Below are 26347 nucleotides of genomic sequence, written 5' to 3'. Positions count from 1 at the left end.
TTGCAGCCTCTGTAGTCAGAGATGAGCCACTGTCCCCAAGCCCTGCAGGCTGCCCAGAAATGCAGATTCCAGGCCCCCCCAGTCCCCTGGGTCAGCATCTCTGGGTACGAGGTGAGGCCTCTGCCTTCTGAACCTTCTCCCCGGCTCGAGCTGCCGCCGTCAGGAGGGCCGAAAGTCACTGAGTCACTGCTGGCCCCGGGCCTTTTTCTGCAGCCTCTGGGAGGTGGGGTGGGGGTGGGGGGCGGGTGCAGGGAGGCTCGACTGTTCGCAGAGTTGACTGTTAGCTAAATTTCTCATTCTTTTCCAGCCCCGTCGCCCCATCCTTGGCGCGAGCAAGCTCTTTCTGACCTTCTCCTTGCAAGAGCAGGCCTGACCTTATATCACCCGCCAGGAGGGAGGCAGAAGTGACAGGCGGGAACACTGCCCAGCTGCCCGAGGTAGGAGACGGAGGGGACTGGGGCTCCCTCAGAGCTCCTGCCACGGGTCCGGGGGGCCAGCGAATGAGCAAGGCCACCAAGGTCCAGGACAGCTGGCAAGGAGGCGTGGATGCCGGAACGTGCTTTGGAGGGAGGGCCCAGAGGGAGGAGACACCTGTTTGCAGCCATAGCCATGAAGCTGGGCAGGGCCCCCCGACGACCGTGGCCTGTGACCGAGTCAACTGCCGTCTGGTCTTCCTGCCAGGCCCTTCTCTTTTCTGGACCCCCCTCCCCATCCTGGTTCTCATTCTTAGTCCCCCACGCCAGCTTTCTTTTCGGCTTCAGCAGCTCAGGGCATGAAATCTGTCTCCTGGGGGCTCCTGGCGCTCATGGGGAGGTCAGAGCCCGGTGCTCAGAGTTGAACCAAGGTCCATCCGGGGCCAAAGTGCAGAGTCAGAGGTGAGAGAGGTGCCTCAGGTGGCCACAAGTGCTGGCCTGTCTGCCTTGTTGGGAACGTTTGAGGAAGGACGCCGGTGGCTGCGACCCATGTCGCAGTATGATGTCATTGCACCCGGTTGTCTGGGGGGCATCGTTTCCAGTGTTTCGGGAGCAGAAACTGAGTCTTCCCACAGCAGGTGGTAAAGCATTTATAAGGCAGGAGGGGGACGTGCCCGAATTTCTGGGAGGAATGTTGCCTACGTACCTGTGAATGACTACAAAGCAAACCTTTAGGAACAGACGTTGTGGGGGGCAGTGGGGGGACGGAATGGCCCCGGGGACCAAGCCAGGAGGTCTGTGCCCCAAGGGGCTCTGCAGAGGGGGATGAGGTTCGTGTTTCCGGCTGTCCTCAGGGCCAGAGGTCTACACCCAGCACTTTAATCCGCCTCTGGTGACTGGGCCAGGTCGGGGACTCGCCCTTCCCAGAACAGGGGAGGTTGACAGGGTGCCTCTCGGCCCTGAAGACGTGCAGGGAGTGACCCCAGTGGAGGCAGACAGCTCCGGACCCTGTGCCTACCGCCAGCAAGGCCACAGATGTGCTCTGAAAGTGCCAGGGGCCCGGGAGACTGCAGGGCGCAACTCAGGGATTCTCTGCGGACCCCAGACGAGAGTCGAGCGGTGACACCCTGCTTGAACCCCAAACTCCTCGGCGAGGGCCTGGGTAGGCAGGCAGCAAGGACCCAGGGAGCCTCCTTGGGCCTGACATTCATCACTTGTATGCGAAGGAGGCCCCAGCGTAGGTGTTAACACACAGACCAGAGCAAGGGCGACAGAAAGCCTGCCTGCGTCCAGAACATTCCTGCTGAAACAGCAACAGCGCGAGGCAAAGAGACGCATTCCAGAAATAGGACCCCCCCCCCCGGGGCCCCAGGGCTGCTGTTGGAGCAAAAGCGCACACAGCAGGCTCAGTCTGGATGCTTTTTGCTTTTTCCCTTTCTCGGTTGTTGTTTCTTGTATAAATATTCCGGTTCCTCATCAAAGCCCTGAGCGCTTATGTGTCTTGTCTTGCTCGGCCGTTTCTGAGCTGGCGAGACAGAGCCCGGTGTCCCCAGGTGAACTCAGGATTTCAAAACGATCTCCAGCCCTGATTTTTCCCCGGTTCTTCCAGAGACGTCCTCCACTCGCACAATGTGTTCCTAAATCTTCATGATGGTGGCTGATTCGGGGGAAAGCCCCCACCCCCCCACCGGCCACAGCGGGAATGGCAGTGGCCATGACGGAGGCCGCACACGGGAACCCCCTGGGTATTGAAAAAGCAACTGCAGGGCATGGGCCCCACCCGGAGACCCTGATCTAGTGGGTGTGCAATCTGTTCCCTGGTGATTCCAACACAAGGCCTGGGCAGGGAAGCGCGCCCCGCCTTGCCACCAGATGCCAGCTGACCGGCGAGAGGCAGGAAGGGCCCTAGGTTCTTGCCAGCGGAGTGACTTTGGCAGAGGCCTTGGGTTCCCCACGTGCGAGCTGGGATAGCTCCTGCCCTGTCTCCCGGGGCCGTAGAGAACAACTGATTTAAACCCCGGAGACGCTGTTGCAGGTGCCTGGCCTCGTCCAAACAAGCACTTTTGAAGCCGTGCGAAAATGGGAGGGAAGAGAGGGCCCTGGGCAGCTGGGGGCGAGCAAGCAGCAGCTTGTCTGACAGAAGCCCCTGGCAACCGCCCCCCCCCCCCCCGCCCCGACAGGAGCACAGGGGACACCTGGGGGGAGGGGCAGGGGAATGGGAAGGCTCAGAGAAGCAGCGGCAGGGGATGAGGCTCTGGGGTCTCCTGAACTCGTGCCACGTGCTCAAAGGGCGAGTAAGGCGTTTGCTGAATCCTGAATCCGCGCCCTCGGTGCGACTCTCCTGGAGACAGTCTACGATCTGTGACGGACGAGGGAACGACCAGGCCTTGTGTCCAGTCGCCGGGAAAGACACAGAGGATTGCAACAGACAGAAGGGTGAGGAGGACGTGGGCTCTGGGACGGCTGGGTGCTTTCCGCCGTGGAGAGGCCCCAAGGGCGCCCAGCACACCCGCCCGCGTGCGACCCCGTCCCCAGGCCTCCGCAGGGCTGGGTCCCCGCTGGAAGCTCTCTCTCTCTCTCTCTGCATTGTCGCGTGTCCAACACAGCTCTCCACGTCTCCTCCGTGGTCCCAGCTGGGATGGGGTCTGCCCCCCGACCTTCCAGGGCTATCCGACCGCTTCGAGGGCCCGTCCGGGTCTGCGTCTTCGCCCTCCCGCTGACGAGACTGGAAAGGCAGCCGGAGGAACACGAGAGAGCAGCCATGTGCTGGGCCTCGCCTCCTGGGACTTGGGCGTTGGGTTGGGGCCATGGCCTGTGCCTACGTTATGAACGGGGGTGACAAGCAGGGCTGCAGGGGGGTTTCTGGAAACCCTTATGTGTCTCTCCCAAGCGTGTTATTCCTGGTCAGTGGCATTGAACCTGGCTGTCCGTTCCTCTCGGAAGCTCTAAGCCTCACAGCCTGAGCTACCGTGGGACCTCTTGTCTGCAACCGGGCACCCCGAGGAGACCCTCAAGAAGAGAGGACTGGCGGGGGTTACCCTTGCCATCAGGGTCTCAGGCAGGACAGACCCCGTTGGCATTTCAAGAGGGAAGCGTGACCCACAGAGGAGACACGGTGACCGAGCTCACGTCCTGGGCTCACCTGGAATGGAGGCCTCCGGAGCCCAGGGGAGGCCGGCCACGCGGCCACTGGGGTGAACCGTGTTGAAGCTGTGTGGGCTGGCAGCTCCTAATTGTGCCAAGAGTTGGAAGAAAGAAAGAACGGGCTCGAGACATGTTAACAGAATCAGAGAGCTTGTCTCTGTAGCCTTGGCTAATGTGACTCAAAACTGAGCACAGGCCGGAGGCACCTGGGTGGCTCAGCGGGTTAAGCGTCGGACCCTCGACTTCGGCTCAGGTCATGATCTCACGGCTCGTGAGTTCAAGTCCCACATCGGGCTCGGTGCTGACAGTGCGGAGCCTGCCTGGGATTCTCTCTCTCTCTCTCTCTCTCTCAAAATAAACTTAAAAAAAAAAAACAACTGAACAGAGTCTGACTTGAACACAGAGCGATTTCGTAGCCCTCCGGATGTCTTGAGGGAAAGTGTGGGAACCTTGGGAATTGCACGGGCACTTTTGGGAATGTTTGCTTTGCTGGGATGCCCAAGCCCCCAGAGCCCGCGAATCACCCCCCTCCCCCCGCCCCAGCTGATAAAGCTCCACCTTCTGTCTCCTCCTCACCCGCCCACTCTTGCTGCCTTTAGACAGCAAGAGGGTCACCAGGCAAGATGAGGGAGACCAGTCTTCAGGACACAGAAAGGGTACCAAACTCCTACCAAACCCCCCAACATGTGCCAATGTATTTAATCCCAGTCTCGAGGAGTATATGCGAGAACGGGTTTGAGAATATTTAGACTAGGAAGAAAGAAATCGAATGCTAGATTGGGTTGATCTCATTAAATATAGTTGCACTTAGCAAAAATCTGGAGTCCGGGTGAGCCGGGTGAGGCTGTTGGCTCAGTGGTTGGCTGTTAACCTGGACCCGGTGTTGGCCCAAGATAAAGGAAGTTGAGTTTTCACACTAATGTGAAGCAAAGAGTCCAAACACATCAGGGGAATAAATGGTGGGCAGACTTGTCCTGTGCAGCCCCTCCCCCACCCCCACCATTCCCCCGAGGATACAGTCCCTTTACCTGAGTCTAGCTGTCAAAGTTAGCGGACCAGCATCTTTGAAGAGAGAGGAAGTCAATATCCCTCCCCCTGCCCCCTCCCCGGGGCTGCCGAGATAGCCCGGGATCTGTCCCCACTGAGATGGGCTCTCTGATTTCAGAGGGAATGTTGGGGTCCCTGAAGGGGCCAGGTGGGTGTGTCCCTGAGACAGGCAGCAGGACCCACATGGTCCTCAAAGGCGCTGCCCTGCAGAGGTCTTCAACCGATCACAGGGTTCCTGGGACCTAAGAAAGACTGTCGCTAATGTCCTCGTCGATTTGTACGACCAAAGAAACGTCCAGCTTGACAAGCAGAGACCTGGCCTGATTCATCATGGTGGAAAGTCAGGTGTTTCACCCGCTGCCCAGACCTGAGAGCCCTTGGAATCACCGAGGGGAGGTTCCCCAAGATGACACTACAGGTAAATGCCGCAAACTGCCCGCCACCCCCTTCCCCAAGGGGGCCTATGGCCATAATGAGCAACCGTGGAGTGGACCAAGAAGAACCAAGACTTGGGGGGCATTGCCAGACACTGGTCCTGAGCTCTAACGACCAAGGACTAGTTAGTAGGGTCTGGTGACTATGGCGCACCGGTCCGGACACTGGTTCATGGGGGTCAGTAATAAAACAAATTTTTGAATGGTTCCGTTATACATGGACCAGAGGATCCAAGGCTCACAGGACAAGGATTGTCACAGTGGAAACCAGCTGAGTGGATGTCTCCTCTCCTCCTCTCCTCCTCCTCCTCCAAAGCTCCCTCTCCTTATAAAAAGTATCAAACCCTACCACGTGCCTACTGAACTCAGAGACACCGTTTTTATCATCAAGCCTCAAAAAAAGAGACAGTGATTTAAATTCTAGCACTCTGGGCTTTGCAGAGACCTAAGGGTCCTGGAGGATGATGGGATTCGTGTGAGCTCGATCAGGTGGTGACTCCAACGACCCACCGCTCCTGTTCCCCGCCCCCCACCCCCGGGGCCTCTTTGCTGGAGCAAATAGCCAGCAGCGGCACCTTTGGGCAGTTATCGATGTGGGAAAGGCCCTCCTCCAACCCAGCAGGCAGAGGTCCCTTTGTCACCTGGTGGGTCTGTGGTTTCCTGTCGCCGCAGGGTTGCTCCTTGGCTCCTTGCCATAGTTTAGTCCCCGAAGACTTGAATCCCTCGTTGTTGCAGACGACATCGGGCGGGACCATGACAATGAGGACATCATGCTGAAGGCCACCGACGATCGGGGAGCGCAGAGTACCATCTGTACATGTCTGGAAGTCACCTGTGTGCCCGAGGGTATGACAACTCCCCCCCCCCCCCCTGCCGCCTGAGCAAAGTCCCCTGTAAGATGAACTTTGTGCTCTACAGAGAAAGGGTGGTCTACAGAGCTTTGTGCTCTACAGAGAAAGCATGGTGAGTCCCTGCGGAGTTTGGAGACATCAGATACTGCATTTCCACGGGCTGCTCTGTTGCACTTAGTGAATGGCCACACCGTAGGCTTTGTGGCGAGGGCCAGCAAGGTCTTTCTAGCCGGTTCAGGCCTCAGTGCGGGGAGCTTGGGCCCTGATGGAGCCAGGGTGCCCTAAGTGTCCGGACCCGGAGGACCCAGGCCAGCCCCGATGAAGGAATCACAGCGCAGATGCCCCGCCCCAGAGCAAAGCCCCACTTCGAACAGCAAATAACGGCTCTTCGTTGCAAAAGCGGATCCTAGGCTGACTGTGGCCATGGAAGACACCAAGGAATGGTGAACTTCAGCTAGACCCCTTGGACTGAATGTGGTCTGAGCCATCAAGCCATAGACTGGGTGTGGCCATTCAATCGCCAGGGGAGGTCGTGTTTATGAGACCTGCCTTGGGAAGGTCCCAAAGGCACAGGTAAGTTGAACAAGCAGATGGTTCTTGTTCCTGTGCTCTGACTCCTGCTGCGTGACTGCCTGTGGCCGAGATGACGCCACGTCCTACAGGGGGGACGCCCTTACGGCCAGTTGCGTCAGTTTCCCAGGGCCGCGGTACCAAGTACCTCAAACGAGGTGACTCAGAACAACCAAATTTATCGTCTCACGGTTCTGGAGGGCAGAAGTCTGATGTCAAGAGGCTGGCAGAGCCGTGCTCCCTCTGAATCCTGTAGGGGGCGTCCTCCCTGGCCTCTACCGGCTTCTGGGGGTCGCTGGCAATCCTTGGCGATCCTTGACTTCCAGATGCATCCCTCCGGTCCCTGCCTCTGTCGTCGCGTGATGTGTGGATTATGGGTCACCTCCCATACTATTCCAGGGTGACCTCATCTTCCCTGACTACATCAGTAATGACCTTATTTCCAAATGAGGTCACGTTCTGAAGCACCGGGCCTTAGAACGTCAATGTAGCTTTGGGGGGGAGGGGGACACAGTTCGGCCCAAGCCCCAGAGGACTCAGGAGGAGAAGTCTGAGCCCGGTTTAAGACTCGCTCTGCGTGGCCGGTGGGCTGTCCGCCGTAGGCCCGGCCCCGAAGGCAGCGAGACGGGGAAATCCCAAGCAGCCTAGTGGACCTCATCCACGGTGAGACTGGATCCATCCAAGCTTGGCTCACTGGCCATCCGGAAACTGGGTATCCTGGCTAACGCTCCATGATAAATACCTTTCTGTTCAAACTAGCAAGAAGGGCCCTGATCTGCTGCCTCAAAGAACACTATGATACAAATACTCCTTTTGTGATTAGAGAAAAGCAATAAAAATGCAAACGACAGGCTTCCCAGGGGAAATGTTGCCAGGAGGCAGGGGACTCCTGCGGGGTCCTGGGGGAGGGTAAAGACAGCCATCTGTGAGCTGGTTTGTGCCTTGGCCCCACTGGGTCCAAGCCCTGTATTTGGAGGGAGGGAAGGTGGGAGGGGAAGAGAGAGAGGAAAAAACACACCCTTAGTACAGGCCTGGTTCTCTGAGCCTCTGGGAAGCTCAGCCCCTTACCTGTAGCACAGGGCAGTGAAACGGACCCTCCCCAGGCGATGTTCTTGAAATTCACACACACACACACACACACACACACACACACAACAGGGCAGATCTGGGTGTTGTGGTGTCTGAAACTTAATTTGGGGAACCCTATTTAAGAAAAAAAAACGCACATTAGGGGCATACCCCCCCCCATGACTTCGTTAGCTTCCTGGGAAACGACGGGGTCAGGGGCCGTCCCGAAGGCAAAGAAGCACAGGGAAACACCCCTGTGTTTGGAAAGAGACCCCTGGGAAAATGCAGGACCGACCAGCAGGGCTCGGGGCAGCTGGAGACCAGGGACGGCCGAGAGGGCAGGACGGGGCCCAGAACGCGGGGCAGCACGGCCAGGAGGGGCTGGGCCAGGAAAGGCTGGAAGGTGCGTCTGAGGGAGCCAGCCGGCTGGGTGAGCACAGGAGAAAATGATTGTGGCAGGAACATCGTGAGTAAATTAGAGGGAAGAGAGGCAGTGAGGCTGAGGGACGTTCCTAGCTGCACGGGAGGAGGTGAGCGCAGGTAGAGGCTGCATAATGTAGCCATTATATCCCTGGGAGGAGGGGAGGCTGGCCGTGGCCCCAGGGTTCTGGGCTGGAAAGTCGGGGGAAGAAGGGAATTTGACCTGAGGGGGGACAGGTGGCATCAGAGAGTCCGCAGGAGGAGAGGAGAGGAGAGGGAGGCGGCAGGACCAAGGGGAGGAGGGTGTGCGCAAGAGGGAGGAGGGCGAGCCAGAAGAGCGTGCACACGCAGGTCGGGGTGTGGGGAGACCCCCGGGCCCACCCTGCCCTAACCAGGCCGGCACAGACGCATCCACAAGCCCGTGAGGACCTTGACGTTATCCTACACCGTGCTGCAGATCTAAGAGGCTTAGGAGCTTGGAGCTTACGATTTACGACCTCGAAGCCGTCAGGTGGCCTCCCTACTCCCAAATGCCTTCTCCCCCACCCTGCACGGCAGGAGGGGGGCGGCTCGTGCCCTCAGCTCGCTTTTTCAGAAGTGTCGTTTCGTCCTTATCATCCCCTTTCCCCGTCCGTGTCCGGGCATCAGCGGTTATGGCCACAGAGTGGAGGACGCTTCCTGAGGCCTGGGCCGCCCAGCTGTGCCCCTGCTGGAGAAGGACGTCTCTCCCTCCTGGTGGCAAGGAGCCGTCTACACCCTGAGCTGGCCACGGGGCGTGGGCCGCCCGCTTCACAGACTGGGTGGCCCAGCCTCACTCCGCGCTCCGGCCCTGTGGGATCTCTGTGATCGGTCCCTCCTCCCCCTCCACGCCCTCCGGGCCCCCCTGACTCACCAAGCTCCAGTGGGGTCCCCCTCTGTCCTGCCGTGCCGTCCTCAGGTGTGTGGAGACCCAGACCCCGGGAACTGGCGGTGGGGAAGGAAGTGTGTTCTTCGAAGTTGGAGGGAGGTTAGTAAGAAGGGATTAAGGGGAGGCGACTGGCCACCCCGCAGCGAACCTGGCCAGTGGATCTGTCTCTGAACCTAGTGACTCTGATCCTAGTGACAGGCCGGCCAGTGTCTGCGCGGGCTCAGCAGGAAGAACCGGGCGGCACAGCCCCGCCCTTCCATGATGCAGGTGGGGAGACTGAGGCCCGGAGCTGGAACCAGAACCCAGGGGGTTCTGGAACCCAGGGGGGTCCACCCCCCGGGGTCAGGCTGCCCAGCAGATCTGCCCCCGAGGCCCTGTGCCAAGAGTAAAGGAGAAGCCATACCCACACAGCTGAGAGACAGCAGAGCACGGCCCTGTGATCTCGAAAAATGGAGAAATCACTTACAGCAACGTTTTGCTTGCTAAGGGTCCACATCTGAGATATCTGAGATTTCAGTTGGCTTACGGGTGCATAACCCCGGGGGAGGGCTCTTTCATGAGAACCTGGCAGAGGAACGCTCTCCCTGTGCCCGGCCTCCCATGACCCGGGCCGCTGTGTTCTTTGTCCAGCTGGCACAAGGCATAGCTGGGTCCCCTGGGGTTTGCCCCAAGCCTGAAAGGCAGCCCAGGGCAAGAAGCACAAGCTTCCTCCTCCTGCCCCAGCCGCCCCACCTGGCTGTGGCCTGGATGCCATTACTTGAACGCTAATATAAGTGTGTTGTTTTAAGTTTATTTTGAGAGAGAGAGAGCGGAGGAGGAGCAGAGAGAGAGGGAGAGAGAATCCCAAGCAGGCTACAGGCTCAGCTCAGAGCCCAATGCAGGGCTCAGACTCATGAACCTTGAGATCCTGACCTGAGCCAAAACCAAGAATCAGACGCTTAACCAACTGAGCTACCCAGGTGCCCCTGCGGGGTGGTGCGTTTTGGTTTGTTTTTGGTTTTTGTAATTTTTTTTTTTCAACGTTTATTTATTTTTGGGACCGAGAGAGACAGAGCATGAACGGGGGAGGGGCAGAGAGAGAGGGAGACACAGAATCGGAAACAGGCTCCAGGCTCCGAGCCGTCAGCCCAGAGCCTGACGCGGGGCTCGAACTCCCGGACCGCGAGATCGTGACCTGGCTGAGGTCGGACGCTCAACCGACGGCGCCACCCAGGCGCCCTGAGTTTTTTGTTTTTTGTTTTAATTTTTCTCCGGTCCCCCACCCGCTCTCTGGTTTTTTTTTTTTTAACTGCATATAATATTCTGGGGACTCTCCCACAGCAATGTACATTACCCAAAAGCAAAAATTATTAATTCACTTGATTTAAGCCTAAATTTCTAGAGACGCTAAATTATCCATGGTGTCCGACACATGGTAAATCCCCACTGCCAGCTGACTACGTGCATAAAAATGCCACTTTGTCCCCGCATTTCACTACTTTCCGCCTCTCGGCCGGCTGGTCTCACGCCTCTGGCCCGGGCCAAGCAAGTCAGGCGGAAGAGATTTGGAGGCACTGGCCTGTAATGGAGAAGAGATCCTTCCAGATGACAGTCCTCTTTTCTAGTAGAGAGAGCAGGTGAGAGCCGGCTCTGCCCCGATACAGTGTAGACGCTGTTGGGAGTTTTATGTGCATTATTCCAGCAACCTACGTGATAAAGGCCTGACCGGGCAGAGATGGCCTATTTCCCCTATTTTCTCCACCTTCTTCCTTAGCAAAAAGACCCTGATTCTATCTGGACACACGGGTGCTGGAATAAAAACTACATTCTTCGGAATTCCTTGTTGCCGGGTGGGGCTATGTGACAAATTCTGTCTGAAGGTCTATAAGCGAAAGTGTTGTGTGTAACTCCAAGAAGGGCCCTTTAAAGAGAAGCAGAGGACCCCACTGTGCTCCTTTTTTCTTTTTAATGTTTATTTGTTTCTGAGAGAGAGAGAGAGAGAGAGAGAGAGTGAGCAGGGGAGGGGCAGAGAGAGAGGGAGACGCAGAATCCGAAGCAGGCTCCGGGCTCCGAGCTGTCAGCCCAGAGCCCGACGTGGGGCTCGGACTCACGGACCGCGAGACCATGACCTGAGCCGAAGTCGGACGCTTAACCGACTGAGCCACCCAGGCGCCCCTAAGCTGGAAATAAGACATGTGGCTGGAGCTTGGCAGCCATGTTGGGCCAGGAGGCGAGAGCATCCTGCAAGGGTGGCGAAGACGGTAAGAAAGATGGGGACTATATCCCTGCAGATTGTGACATCACTCAGTCAGCCCAGGGCTGCTTGCCTGTAGAAGTTTACATGACAGAAAAAGAAATTTTTATCTTGTTAAAAAAGCCAAAAGGCCATGGCAGGCCTTTTAGGGCTCTGGGCTCTTTCCGTGGATAACTCCCTACTATTAGGGAAGATTGTTAACATTTATTGAGTGCCCACCACTTGCCAGACGTATTATATACCTTATTTAATTAAATTTAATGTAATTTAGCTTAATTTAATTTCCCCAACAACCCTGGAGTGTTAGTATTATTATCCCGTTCTACAGATGAAGAAACTAAGGCTCAAAGAGGCTGAGGGACTGGTTAAGTCACACAGCTAGTAAATGATAGGGTCTGACTACCCCGTTGTGTACCTCCCTGCCTCCCAAACTCGGGGTTCATTGGCCTGTGCCTTCGTCAAGAGGAATCCACCCGAGGAAGTGAAGTCACTGAAGGTGGCTTTGTCTTGTTTTCTGCCACCCTCACATTTGAGCTGAAGTTCCAGAAACCATGCCATTTCCCAGGGGTGTGAAGGAAAACTGAAATCATGTTTTAATATCAGTAAATTATTTTCTTCACTTACGGGGGGGGGGGGGGGGAAATCCCGTCGTCAGCTATAATAAATCCAACTCAATTACCCTTATTATAGTGATTACTGTTCCTGCCACTCTAATTGGCTTCTCTCTGCGTTTTCATTAAGAACCTGCATCTTCAAAGGTTTATAGCTCAGACACATTTTGACTCGGAGCTGAAAGCCAGATGGGGAACCCAGGCGCCACGAGAGGGAAGAAAGCCCAGCCCCCACCCCTGGAGCCAGCCCTCTGGGCCTCGGACGGTGCCCTCACCTTTGCACGACTGGTCACTGCAGCCGTCTCGGCACGGACCTGAGTCGTGTTGGGATGGGTCCCTGGGCTTGTCCGGTGGCAGTGTGGCCACAGCCCGGCCAAGGCTGCACTCCAGCTGGGATTCCGGAGGCTCATTCTGTTGGGACACCACTCCCCAGGGGACCCACCCGGGGCTGGTGGCGTAGGGTGGAAGGAGGTCAGGACGAGAAGTCAGACCTGGGTCATCGTCCTCCTTGCTGTCCTGTGGTCTTGGGCCAGGTGCTTGGCCTTTAGAACGCCTCATCTTCAAAGTGGATAATGGTTGACCTGAGGCTCAAATGAGATCGACCGTGGAAAGCACTTAGGGAAGAGTGCTGGGTGCGTGTGGATGTCTGTGGTGGACCCTCAGAGCACCAGTCGCCTTCTCTCTTAGGTGGGGAGCTCGGGCAGGCTGGTTTTCTGGATCGGGGGGGGAGACACACACTCAAGTCCTGCCTGCACGTGTCAGGCCAGCGACACTGGCAGGGTGCCCCCTCGGGTGTACGGGCTCCCGGGTGGCCGAGGGATGACCGCGTGGCAGAGGGGAAGGGTGCTTTCCTTGGACGGCCCTGGGTTCCGATCCTGATCGCTCCACTGACTCTCCAGGTGACTCCGGGCAAGTCCCCCGGTTTTCGCCGGTCTGAAATGCAGGTGATGACTGTGCGAGGTGCAGGCCAGCACAGGTTGGCCCTCCGCACAGCAGACCTACTGTTATTAGCAGTGGGTAAACTGGCAAGAGTCACAGAAACGGAGGAGCAGAGGGGACCTGGCTGGCAGTCTCGTTGCGCAACGTTCCCCCAGCCCTGGTGACTGTTCCCGAGGGAAGAATAAACGCTATCCCGCTCGAGGGGAACAAGGCCCATCCAAGGGTGGCGTTTGGGGAGCTCACCTGGAGGCCCCTGCCTAGGGGTCTCGACCGGGACCCCCAGTTCTCACCTCTGCCGGCCCCACCTGCCGCGTTTCCGCCGCTCACCCCGCAGCCAGCGTCATAGGGGTCATTATTGCTTTATTTCTTGCAGCAAGACAGAGCCAGCCTCGATTCGGGGGGCGCACGGGGACAGGGGGCAGGGGGGTGGCCCCCGCAGAAGGGCCGGGTGAACGTCTGGGGAGGGCTCCTTCATGTGGCCAAGATGCAGGGTGGCTGTGGGAGCAGGGAAGCCTGAACTCACTCTTGGTTCTCCCTTGGGCCCCATAACCCCTGCCCTGCTGTCCCTCCCCGTGACTGTCTCTCCCGCATGCTGAGGCCCGACCACGACAGACCGGGCTGCGGTACGCGGAGGGTGGGCCCAGGCTCAGCAGGTTGAATGCTGGCTTCACTCACTTGCGGGCGGGAGCAACTTCCTGGGCCTCTCCGGGCCTCAGTTTCCTCATCTGTAAAACAGGGTAACAACACGAGGCAGTGCACTCCGGGGCCTGGCATGCGGTAGGTTCTCAACAAACACGGCAGCCTCCCAGGACCCGGTGACCACCCGCCCCTTTATCTAACAGGCCTGCAGGCCAGGCATCTGGGGCGAGGGGAGAGCCACAGCTCTCCGCCTTGCACCCCTCCCACCAGACCGGCTGCACCCACCCCTCCCACTCCAGCGCCTCCCGCGTCAAGGCTCTTGTCACCTGCACTGTCCAGCAAGCTCCTAATCAGTCTCTCTGCCTCCAGCTTCTCCCTTTCCCGTCCCTTCTATGGCCCACTGCCCCAGCCGCCCTCCGAAAATCTCTCCATTCAGAAGTCCTCAATGGTACTACTGTATGATTCCAAGTATGTGACATTCTGGAAAGTGCAGAACCACGGAAACAGAAAAAAGGTCAGTGGGTGCCAGGGGGTGGGGTGGGGCGGGACGAACGGAGCACAGAGGAGCTTTAGGGCAGCGAATACTCCGTAGGATGCTGTCGTGGTGGGTACGTGATACATACCCGGCTGCCAGATGCCTGGAAGGTACGACACCAACAGTGGCTCTAAGCTTGACCTGTGCACTGGAGTTAATGCATCAACATTAGTTCATCAGTGGCAACAAACGTACGGTGCCAATGCCCTGCATTAATCAGAGGAGAAATCGGTGCGGGGTGGGGGGCGGGTAGTGGGAATTTGGGAACTCTACTTTTTGGGTCATGTTTTCGGTACGCTCAAGACCGCTCCAAAAAAAAAAAAAAGAAAAAAGACCACTCAGAAAAAAAAAATATATTCTTTTTTTTTTTTTCCAACGTTTATTTATTTTTGGGACAGAGAGAGACAGAGCATGAACGGGGGAGGGGCAGAGAGAGAGGGAGACACAGAATCGGGAGCAGGCTCCAGGCTCCGAGCCATCAGCCCAGAGCCTGACGCGGGGCTCGAACTCACGGACCGCGAGATCGTGACCTGGCTGAAGTCGGACGCTTAACCAACTGCGCCACCCAGGCGCCCCCCAAAAAAATATATTCTTTAAAAAAAAAAAAAAGAAACCTCCGTAGTTCTACACCCCTTAATTTCAACCCCTCGATTTGACATTGAGGCCCTCTGGGAATGGACTTCACCTCTACTCCAGGCTCCCACCACCCCATACAAACACCCCGTCAGTGTAGGGGTCTGTCTCCCCTGCGCCTTTGTTTCCACCCCCCCTTCTGTCCACTCCCCCCGCGCTCCCCCTGCCGGCCCCTGTGGTCTCAAAGCCCCCTTCCCAGTTCCCCTGCAGCCTCTGCCTGGCCCCCACACCCCTTCCTCCCCACCCCTCAGCCCCTCCAGAGCACTGACTCCCCACTGCTCCAGGGCAGAGGCCCCGTTAGCTCACTCCCTCATCATTCATTTCTTCACCGACTCTTCGGTCAACAAACCTCAGTGGGGCACCCACGGGTGCCAGGCCACGTCTGCGGGCTGGGAACACAGCATAAACAAAACAGAAACATCCTTGCCTTGGTGGGTTCCATTCCAGGGGCCAGGCCCCCATGAAACACTGAGAAAGTGCCGCAGGGGAGAGACCGGGCAGAGCAGGGCAGGGGGCGGGTGCTGGGGACTGCCGGAGGGCGTGGCACTGAACAGATGGGTGAGGCGTTGGGGGGGTGCCCCTGGCAGAGGGAGAGGCGTGGGGGCCCCAAGGCTGGCACGTCCGCGCCCCGCACCAACTCTCCCTGCCTCAAAACAAACGGAAGATGAGAAAACAGGCAACATGTTAACGATCCTGCCCCACCCACCCCCACGCATCCCTCCCTTTCCTCTCCCTTCCTAATTTCTAGAAGAGCCATCTACATTCTTGGTCGTCACCTCCCACCTCCCGAGCCCCAACTCACCTCAGAACCTGTGCGCAAAGGTCCCTTCTAACTGGCAGGTCACGGCCGGTTAGGGAACAACCCCAAACCCTGCGGGGAATCGTGAATGTGTGAGATGGGGACCCTCCCCCCCCACCCCACCACCGAGGGGAAGGGATGCGGTCAGCAGAATGAGGGCAGGGGGGGCTTGGGGGTTACAGGCCTGACCTCTGCCGGGCATTGTGGACCCAAATGGGAAATGGACAGGAGGTCCCTTCCCACCACCTCCCAGGCCCCAACAGCAGAGCCCACAGTGTGGACAAGACAGTTTGCAGGGTCCCCCTCCAGCATCACCTGAGCCGAGCAGGGAGGGGCGGGGCTGGAGGGAGCCTAGAGACGACAGGTGCATCCCGGGCGCACCTGCTGGCACCTTTCACACCGACAGTGCTGATGGCGGACATCTAAGAGCTGCCTGGGGCCTGGGGCCGGCAGCACCTTGAACACGCCCCCTCCCCCCACCCCCGACCATCTTACGTCATCACCTGCTCCTCCCAGTCCACTTCCTAAATTTCCGGGGGGGGGGGGGGGAGGGGGGATCCTTTCCTCCCCCTTTCTCACCTCCGGCTCCCCCTACCCAGGTCATTGCCACAGCCTAGTCTCTGTTCTGCCTCCACACCACCGCCCAGGGGGCCCAGTCACGTTGCAAATCCATCAACGTGGACCCTTCTGGAAGGCCCCCTCAGCCCCAGTGCCCCGGCCCCACCGAGACAAAGCCCCTGCTCCTTCTCGGGGTGCGTGTGGCCACCTGATGGGGCCCTGTGCGTCCCTCGGCCTCAGCTCTGGCCTTCCTCCAACAAGCGCACTTGCTCCTGGCTGCATCTCCGTCACGCTGTTCTTGCACGTGGGCCTTCGTTCCAGAAGCCCCTCGGTGCCCGGTCCGGCACCTCCTCCCCCTGCTCGGCTAAACCCCTACACAGCGTTTAAGACTCGGACCCGGAGTGTCCCTCCAGCAGGGCCCGACCTCCCGCCTCCCTTCCCAGGTGCTCCAAGATGTGCCCTTTCACAGGAAGCAGAGTGGGGGGCAACCCTGATGGGGGCAGGTGTTCGTGGCTCTACACAGGAGGCGCCTGGGTGGGCCTCGTTCTTCTCCCCTCTGCTGAGCGCCCACTGCCGGCCAGGCTTTGTGTGGTGCTGGGTTCAAACACTCACTAGGAGACGGACACAGAGAACGACCCCAAGAGCGAGTCCCCCTTCTCCAGCCCTTCCTTCTCTGGGCTCCCAGAGGGCGCTTTCCAAAGTCATTCGGACCAGGGACCTCCCCGCTCGAAGGAGCAATCCACTGCTCTCCGAGCCAGAGGCTCGGTGTTCAGGGCCCCTCATTATCTGGTTCTGCTCCTGTGTCCCAGCCCTGCCTCTGTGTGCCCATTGATGCGTGAGGCTGTTTCTCAGGCCAGGACTGCTCTGTCTCCCTCCCCCACCCACCGTGGGGGTCCTCGTGTGCCCTCAGGCCCCGAGGAAGGAGGCGGGGGGCGGGGGGGTGGGCAGTAAAATGATGACCAGGATATGGCCCTGCTCTGGGGCCTCACAATCTAGGACCACAGCATTTCCCCTTATATTATCTTTTACTCAATGAATGAATGAGTGAGTTAATGAACGGGGTAAGCTGATGACTGAACTCAAAGACAGTGTCCCCGGGAAGACAGGCAGGAAGACGTTAATGAGTCTGTAGGTCACATACTTGGGAGGTATTCCTGTCTGGGGGGGTGGATGGCGTCCACCCATGAGATTTCTCCTGCAGGGAAGGTACGAATGCAGGTTGTAATGGATGGGATGTTGTGTCCCCCCTCCACCCCCCCCCCACCAAATTCATATGTGGGAGCCCTAGACCCCGATGTGATGGTATTAGGAGGTAGAACCTTTGGGAGTAATTAGGTTTAGACGAAGTCATGAGGGCGGGCCCCCCATGATGGGATTAGTGCCTTTAGGAGAAGAGGAAGACGGACCATGGTTCTCGCTCCGCCATGTGAGGACAGCAAGAAGGCGGCCGGCCGTTGGCAAGCCAGGAAGGGGGCTCTCACTGCACCTGCTGGGACCTTGACTTTGGACTTGCCGCCATCGGCGCCGTGGGAAATAAACGTCTGCTGCCTAAGCCGTCCCGTCCGTGGCGTCTTGTTCTAACACGCCGAATACACACATGAAAGACCGAAATCACATCTGCGGTGCACCTGCGTGGCTAATGGACAGAAGGCTCTGGGGGAGACAGCCTGCCTTGGGTGTGCCCCGTGCTCCCCAGTGGAGGCCTCGGCTCTGGGCCCTGGCCAGAAGTGACCACGTGGGGCCTGCTGTAGAGAAGAGTCTCTGTGACCCGGGGACCAGAGACGTCACTGCGGCCACCACTCGGGCTCCCGGCTCTCCTCCCACACCCTCGCTGACCGATGCTCCCCCTGCCAGAGCAGCTCTGACCTCGAGCAAATCCTTCCCAAGGTTAACTCACGTCTTCTTGGAGTCTGTCTGTTGAAGGACTTACATCTTTTTCATTTGGGAGGCAGAAAGGTACATGTCAGAGAATTTGGGGATTGCGGAGAGTTCCCCACGTAGCCAAGAATTCAGAGTTCGTCGCGGTTAACGTCTTATTGTAGCTCTTTCCATCTTGTTCCCAGGATTTTCCTAAGGGCATTTGCCCCTAAAAGGGTCTCATGTTGCCCGTATAATTTTGTACGGCTTCATCTATTTGTTGGTTGTTTCTCTAACCGGTGGGTGTTTTTACATGTCATTAACTATCCCTCCGCTTGTGGATTTTGATTTTTCATTCATTCATCCAACAAACATATGCTCAGAGTCCACCACATGCATTTCGGGCGCTGATAACGCAACAGGAAATAGAACAGATGCCCTTGAACGGGATGCCACCCGATGAGAAAGCTGGGTAGTGAATACGGCATTGGAAGGGAGACGAGTGTTCCGAAGGAGAAGTGCAAGGTCTTCTCTCGATGCAAACAGGAGGAACCGCCGCCTGATCAGGAGATTCATTAAGGAACCGAGGTCAACACCGAGATCTGAAGCCTTTGTGGACGTATCTAAATCAAGCTGTGCTGGGAGGTAACATTTAAGGCAGAGGAGCATGTGCAAAGGTCCTGGGTCTGGGGAGTGTGTGATATGTAAGGGAAACAAAAAGAAAAGCGTGGCCGGCACAGAAAAAACCCTGCACCCTCCTCCCCAGAATATCCCCGAAGGGATGGGTTTCTGCTCTTCTACACCCTCCTCCTGTGACGCACCCACCCCAGGAAGCCCTGTCTGTCACTCACCAGCCCCCCTGGGACTGAAGACCAGAGATCTTTAGCCCACGTTGGGAGAATGGAAACAGGAAGTCGTTGTTGGATATCCTCCCAGTGGGCTTCAGATTTAGGTCTCTGAGGAGTGGTCGAGCTGTAAATTCTGTACAAGACAGGCCAGGTCCTCTGTCTACCCGGAAGAGGAAGACAGCCCCGGATGCCTATCAGACTTCACCTTCAAAGTGTGGCAAGCGCTCCCCCTTGGATCCTTGCCCGATCCGATGTTTATGTGAGGAGAGGAAATGCTTGGGTGTAACTTGCCAGAGGGATTGTGAAGCACGAGGCAGCTCCCCGGGTTCCAGCGTCACTGTCTACACCTCCTTCTGGCACCCAAAGGGCAACCCCTGATGGGTTTCGTCACCCAGAGGGCCTGGCTTGGAAATCGCATGCTTTCTCCACATTGGCCACATCTGGACTCCCCCGACCCGCCTTCATCGGCATCCAAGCGGAAATTTTTTTTCAAGGACAGTCCTCTCTCCCAGACGTTTTGGGGATTTAAAAAACAACAGCTGTGATCAGGAGATCTGTCCTCCAGCTTAGAAGCCACTTCTGGGGGCTCCCCCCGCCCACACACAGCAGGCTCTCGGATCAGCGGGTTGACTTTGTGCTGTTTTGCTGGAAGGTGGGCAGTGGGCACAGTGAGCTCCAAGCATGACGAGCACTAGATTGTCCCTCCCACCCCCGTCCCCTGGCCTCCCCTTCTTCCTGTCTAATATAGTCCTGATTGTCTTCAGAGCAAGAGTCCAACGAGAGAACCAAGGTTGGTTTAAGTAATCACGATAATCTGATTCCATTTGGATGCTTGGTTGGTTAAGGCTCCTCATAGCTAGGGCACGTCACGTGACCGCATCTTGGACAGTGAGATGCACAGGGTGGTTGGGGTGTCTCCTAGGAAAGGTATCCCTGATAAAACAGGCAGATATGACTTCACCTCTTCCCTCTTTTCTTGCCTTAAATATGGGTATGATGTCTAGAGTTATGGCAGCCATTTTATGACAATGAGATGATCAACATGAAGAAAAGTTGACACACATGAGGGGATATATAGAAAGAACTTGGACTGTCCCCCTACCCCAAGGTCAGTCTTTGTAAATATTTATTTATTTTTGAGAGAGAGAGAGAGAGAGAGAGAGAGAGAGAAAGAGGGGGGGGGAGGGGCAGAGAGAGAGGGAGACCCAGAATCCGAAGCGGCCTCTAGGCTCCAGGCTGTCAGCACAGAGCCCGACGTGGGGCTCGAATCCACAAACCATGAGAACGTGACCTGAGCTGAAGTCAGACACTAAACCAGCTGAGCCACCCAGGTGCCCCCCGCAAAGGCATTCTTGAGCAGATGACCCAATATCCCCAACTGTCTACCCCTAGACTTCTGTTATATAAGAAAAATAAGTCCCTGTCTGTTAGGTCTCTACTATTTGCAGCTGAAAGCATCCCTAACTGATTCACTTGTATGTCTCACATCCCCTCAAATTCTCTAAAGCTGGTTCTGTAGCCGTTCCAGTTCTAGGATCTTTAACCCAAGCAAGTACGATATCTGTTGCAGCAGAAAGAATGCCATATGTTTCATTTCAAGGAGTTTTGTCTCCTTTTATAATTTTCTGAGATTTAGTGTAATACCAGTCGATTCATCTCTATACTTAGAAGAAGAAAATTTACCTAGAGTCCAAAATTCAAAGCCCAGGATCCATGTAAGGTAGGGACCCTACTAGCAGATCGTGAGCCCATCATCCTAGAACTCTAAAGGACCACCCACCGAGGATTAGTGTGAACCAGAAGAAAATCTTCCCCTCTTCCGCACTGTAGAGACTACAAGGAATGGTTTCTTGGCACTGAGGATATTGCGGGGCGGGTTGGCGGGGGGAAGCTCAGTTGTGGGAAGTTATAACCACATGCTAACCCTCGCGCAGATGGGTAGCCCAAACTCACATTACCTGAAAGGTCCAAAAAACTTCAAGAAGCAAGTGTACATGAAGGTGATTCTGGAGAATGTTCCTAGTGTGTGGCAGAAGCAAGTGTAAACCCTTTCCAGAAGAAGTCATGTTCATCCCAATCTCAAAAAATTCCCACTAAGTGATTTCCCAAAAGCAGTAAGCACGCTAAATAAAATAGAAAAAGCATGAAAGGATGGGAATGCAAGCTGGTGCAGCCACTCTGGAGAACAGGATGGAGGTTCCTCAAAAAACTAAAAATAAAACTCCCCTACGACCCAGCAATTGCACTACTAAGCATTTATCCAAGGGATACAGGTGTGCTGTTTCGAAGGGACACATGCACCCCCATGTTTATAGCAGCACGATCGACAATAGCCAAAGTATGGAAAGAGCACAAATGTCCATCGATGGATGAATGGATAAAGAAGATGTGGTATATATATATATATATATATATATATATATATATACACAATGGAGTATTACTCAGCAATCAAAAAGAATGAAATCTTGCCATTTGCAACTATGTGGATGGAACTGGAGGGTATTATGCTAAGCGAAATTAGCCAGAGAAAGACAAAAATCATATGACTTCACTCATATGAGGACTTTAAGAGACAAAACAGATGAACATAAGGGAAGGAAAACAAAAAGAATATAAAAACAGGGAGGGGGACAAAACAGAACAGACTCATAAATATGGAGGCCAAACAGAGGGTTACAGGAGGGGTCGTGGGAGGGGGAATGGACTAAATGGGTCAGGGGCATTACGGAATCTACTCCTGAAATCATTGTTGCACTATATGCTAACGAATTTGGATGTAAATTTTAAAAAATAAAAAATAAAATAAAATAAAATAAAATAAAAGCATGAAAGGAAATAAGGCAACAAGAGCAAGAATAAGCAGAAAAAATAGCTAAGCTGACCCCCAAATGCTTCATATATCAGAATAATAGGAAACAAATCATAAATCTGTTTATTATGTTAAAAGAAATAAAATATAAACTTAAAAATATCTGCAGGAAACAAAACTATATAAAAGAAACTGACCTGGCTGATTAAAAAAAAAATCAAATAGATCTTTTTTATAGACATGAAAACTACAATAACTGAAATATAAAATTCAGGAAATGGATTTAATAGATTAAATATAGATAAAGAGAGAATCAGTGAACTGGAATATGGGTCAGAAGAAATGGTTGAATGAGAGCACAGAGAACCAAAAAGATGAAAATCATGAAAAAGAGGTTCAGGGAGGGGCAGGACAGAGTGAGAATGTCCAGCCACATTTAGTCGTTAATTCCCAAAGGAAAAGCAAGAGAGAAGGGGGCTGGACTATTATTTGAAGAGATAATGTCTCAGAATTATTCGGAACCGATGAAAGATGTCAATCCACAGATTTAAGAAGCCCGACAAATGCCAAGGAGGAAAAATAAAGAGTGAGGATGTTTGGACTCTGAGTGCTCGGCACAGCCCTGTCTCTTACAGGGTAGCCCAATGACATGTCCAAAGGGCTGATCTCAGCCCACCCTGGGACACGGTAGGGGGTGAACCAAGCAAGTGCATGTGCAATAATGGCCTCTGTGAAGTTCATTCCTTCTTTTCTGGCGCAGGTCTGCTGAGCGCCAGGATCAGAATGACAGATGAGGTGTTATCCCTCCTGATCTGCCTTCTGTTTGTTATGTATTGTACAAGAGAGATGCAGGAAATAATGGAAACCCCATTCCTCCAAGGCTGGATTGATTTATTATTAAGAATTCTGGCATAAATTCCTTGTTTAGCCCACCCGGCCCTTTAGCTTAGTCCCCACGTCCTCCTGTGTAGTGTCTTGCACTTAGGATCTGATAGCAAACACTCTGGGAACTCTCGTCCAGCAAAGCGCATGGACTAAAATTCCATCTTGTAAATTTTGGAATATCAACGCTTATGTCTCATTTTCAGGTGGGGGAGAAGGTCAAGGACACACAAGGGAGGTCTGGGGTAAGGCCAACCTGGGCCAGGGTCACCCGACGCCCAGTTCAAGGTCCCATCCGCCATTTGCCTGCCCACTTCTTGGAGGACACGGAGGCAGGTTATTTCATTCTCGGGGATGGCACTCAACAACTGTTCGTGATAGCATGTGACAGAGCGTGTGAAAAAGAACGTTCTTAAAGCTTCCCATGGTGACATAGAAATATAGATGCGGGCACCCTAAATCAAAACAACCCAGTTACATAACTGCGACAGCAAATGGTGAATCATTGCCGTGTAATGGAAAAATCAGATTGGTCACTAGGAAAAGTAAAACGATCACTGTGGTGAGTCACCGGGCCCACCCTCCCGTTGAGTCTCCAAAACGCTACACCTACCGGTTGATTCAGAGTCTGGGCTTTGTCTTCCTTTCTTCCACATCAATGTTTCGATATTTCACAATGGAACTTTGCAAGTGATGTGAATTTCTAAAGTAAGGCTGGGCCAAAGTCCCACACACTGTCTCTGGACTGTTCTAACGGGTGGGCTCCACACCTACACCCAGGAGAGATGACAGCCTAAAATGGAATAATAACTAATATTATCAAGTGCCTGCCATGTTCCAAAATGGCACTTGGGCTCTTGAAATTCGTTATACTGATTCATCCTCGTTACAAGTCTTTGAGATAGGCATCATCCCCATTTCACAGATGAGAGAGCCGAGGCTAGGGATTAGGAACATGCCCAGAGTCTCATAGTTAGCAGGAAATGACAGAGGGAAGAATCATCCCAGGAAAATCCTTTCTAAGACCTACCCACTTTCTACCAGAATAGAACGTCTCCTCTGGGCTTTTGTGACCTAAGAGAAAGGTGGGCCCCCAGGTGGTGGGAGAGGAGAGAATGAATGGAATGACCCTACTCTCCTGCTGCCCCAGTGACTATGCACTGGGTAGGATCTTCCCCTTTTTAGTAGATCATAAGAGTTGACGTGGGACAAGGGCAAGTACAGCTCTTGGAAGAAGCCTTTTGTTCAAAGGAGAGCAAGGCTTCAATTTCTCGGTCACTTCCTTGGTAGACCATGTGGAAAGTTCTGGAAGGCAGCCTTTTACTCAACACTGACAAGGAGCACTTTGAGGGAGGTCTGGCCTGTGCTGCGTAGTGGAAACTCGCCCAGAATAGCATTTTCCAAAGCAGCTGTTCACTCGATAGGCCGGGCGTGGAGAATGCCTCTTCTGCCGAAGTTCCGGCTAAGCTGCATGAAAACACGCTATTTTGATGGCCTGAAAAAATGATTCACTTATTTGTGTATGTTACTGCTGTGACCCACTTCCTCAGCCACTTCTCCTTTCAGTATTTAAATTAGTCAGCTGAGCAGTTGCCCCGGAGCCTCAGGGACTCAGTGCAAAAGGGCCAGACCTTCTGCCTCCAGCTGTAGAGAAGTCTCTCCCACCCTTGGAGGGTCTGGGGATGTTGAACATCCCTGGCCTCATCCCACACACTTCCAGAAATCGATTCCAGGTGGACTGGAGACTAAATAGGAAAAGGGAAACAACAAAGCCTCTAGAAGAGAGAATAGGGGAGCATCCTCATGGTCTTGGGATTAGCAAAGATTTCTTTCTTTTTTTAAAAAAATTTATTTACATCCAAGTTAGTTCACGTATGATGTGATATTGGTTTCAGGAGCAGAATTTAGTGATTCATCACTTACATACAACACCCAGCGCTCATCCCGACAAGTGTCCTCCTTAATGCCCATCACCTTTCTAGCCCATCCCCCCCCCACCTCCCTCCAGCAACCCTCAGTTTGTTCTCCGTATTTAAGAGTCTCTTATGGTTTGCCTCTCTCTTTGTTTTTATCTAATTTTTCCTTCCCTTCTCCCCTATGTTTATCTGTTTTATTTCTTAAGTTCTACATGTGAGTGAAATCATATGATATTTATCTCTCTGACTTATTTCGCTTAGCGTAATATGCTCTAGTCCCACCCACGTTGTTGCAAATGGCAAGATTTCATTCTTTGTGATCGCTGAGTAATATTTTACTGTGTATATACACCATATGTTCTTTATCCATCCATCCGTTGATGGACATTCGGGCTCTTTCCATACTTTGGCTATTGTCGATAGTGCTGCTATAAACATTGGGGTGCATGTGCCCCTTTGAATCAGCATTTTTGGATCCTTTGGATAAATACCTAGATTAACAAAGATTTCTTAGGCAAAGCACAGAAAGTGCTAACCATAAAGAGAAGAAACTAGTGAGTAGGACTTTACGAAAATTAAGAACTGCCATTCATCAGTTAAGTTGCCATTCACCATTGTGAGAGGGTAAAGGCCAGCCACAGGGTAGAAGTTACCGGCCATACATACTTCTGAGAAAATACAGGTACTCGGAATCTATTTTTTAAATCCTCACAAACCACTAATAATCAGACAAGCCAACAGAAAAATGGTCAAAGGACTTGAACGGGGTCTTCACCAAAGACTAAATCCAATGGCCAGTAGGCAAATGAAATTGTGCTCTACTTCAACAGCCATGGGCACGTGCAACAAAACCAGAATGTGGGAGGCACCTGGGTGGCTCGGTAAGTTAAGCATCAGACTCAAGAGCTCACGGTTGATGAGGTTGATTAGTTTGAGCCCTGCATCAGGCTCCATGCTGACAGTGTGGAGCCTGCTTGGGATTTTTTCTCTCTCCCTCTCTTTTTCTGCCTCTCCCCTGCTCTCTCTCTCTCTCTCTCAAAAATAAACATTAAAAAAAACCCACAATATGGCACTGCACACCCAACATGGTGGCTACTTGGCTAAGACAGACAATACCTGGTGTTGGCAACAAGGCAGGACGGCCAGAACTGTCATCACTGCTGGTGGGAGGTGAAAATGGGCACGATCACTCTGGGGAGTGGTTTAGCCCCATCTACTGACGCTAAACAGAAGCTGGCCACTGGTCTGGCAATTCCGCTCCGAGGACATGCCCACAGCAGCGTACCCACATGTGCACAGAAGGGGGGGAAGAGTACTCACCGGAGTCAAGCTGCAAGTCACCCCAACGTCTGCCCCAGAGCTGAAGTGTATTCCAGTGATGCAATAGGGCACGACAACCAGACCAAATTGCTGATTCTCCTACCGGCGTGTGCGAGGCCACGAGTGTGCAGCTGGGCCCTGGACAGCGTGGTGCGTGTTGTTAACACATACGGAGTTCGGAGACAATGAGGAGGGCTCTGCCACGTAAGAAGTCAGAAGGCAGGTTACCCTTGGGGGAGTTAGTGACTGGGCGGGGCACAAGGTGGCTTCTGGAATATTCTGTCTCTTGCTCCAGGTGCCAGTTTCACCTTGTGAAAGTGCATTGAGTTGTTCACTTGGAATTTGTGCTTTTCTGATAACAGGTAACAGTCGGTGAAACTTTTTCTTAAAAAATGTGAAAAGGGAAGAGATCAAGGTCACTCTTTTCTTCCAGGAGGCCTCTCCCACTATTTATGAATTTGCCCACCCCCTCACCTCTGCTGCGACCCTTGCACTCTGGGTTTCAAGGGTTACATCCAGGAATGGCCTGTGACTCCTCTGTGCGTGTAACTGTGCAGGCTGACTCTGGGGCCTCTGCCCAGAATACAGGACACGTGCTTGCTTTTCCTGCTGGAGAAGGATCTGGCGACAGTAAAATGACAGCTTCTCTCACCAAAGCAAACAGCAAGTTTTGCCTCACATTGGACTACACACACACACACACACACACACACACACACACAGACACACACACACTTGCTGATTAAGCAAGAGCTGCGGGCCCATTCTAGAACTTTTAGAAACTACAGAAAAGAATAAAGGAGGAAATACAAATCATTTGTGATTGAAAAATCACAAACCCCCTTTAGAAAGGGGGGGCCTGGGTGGCTCAGTCGATTGGGTGTCCAACTTCAGCTCAGGTCGTGATCTCA

Source organism: Puma concolor, chromosome A3 (assembly GCF_028749965.1).
Source record: "Puma concolor isolate L17-30 chromosome A3, mPumCon1.1.hap2, whole genome shotgun sequence".
Classification (NCBI taxonomy): domain Eukaryota; kingdom Metazoa; phylum Chordata; class Mammalia; order Carnivora; family Felidae; genus Puma; species Puma concolor.
Note: the sequence above shows the minus strand (reverse complement) of the source record.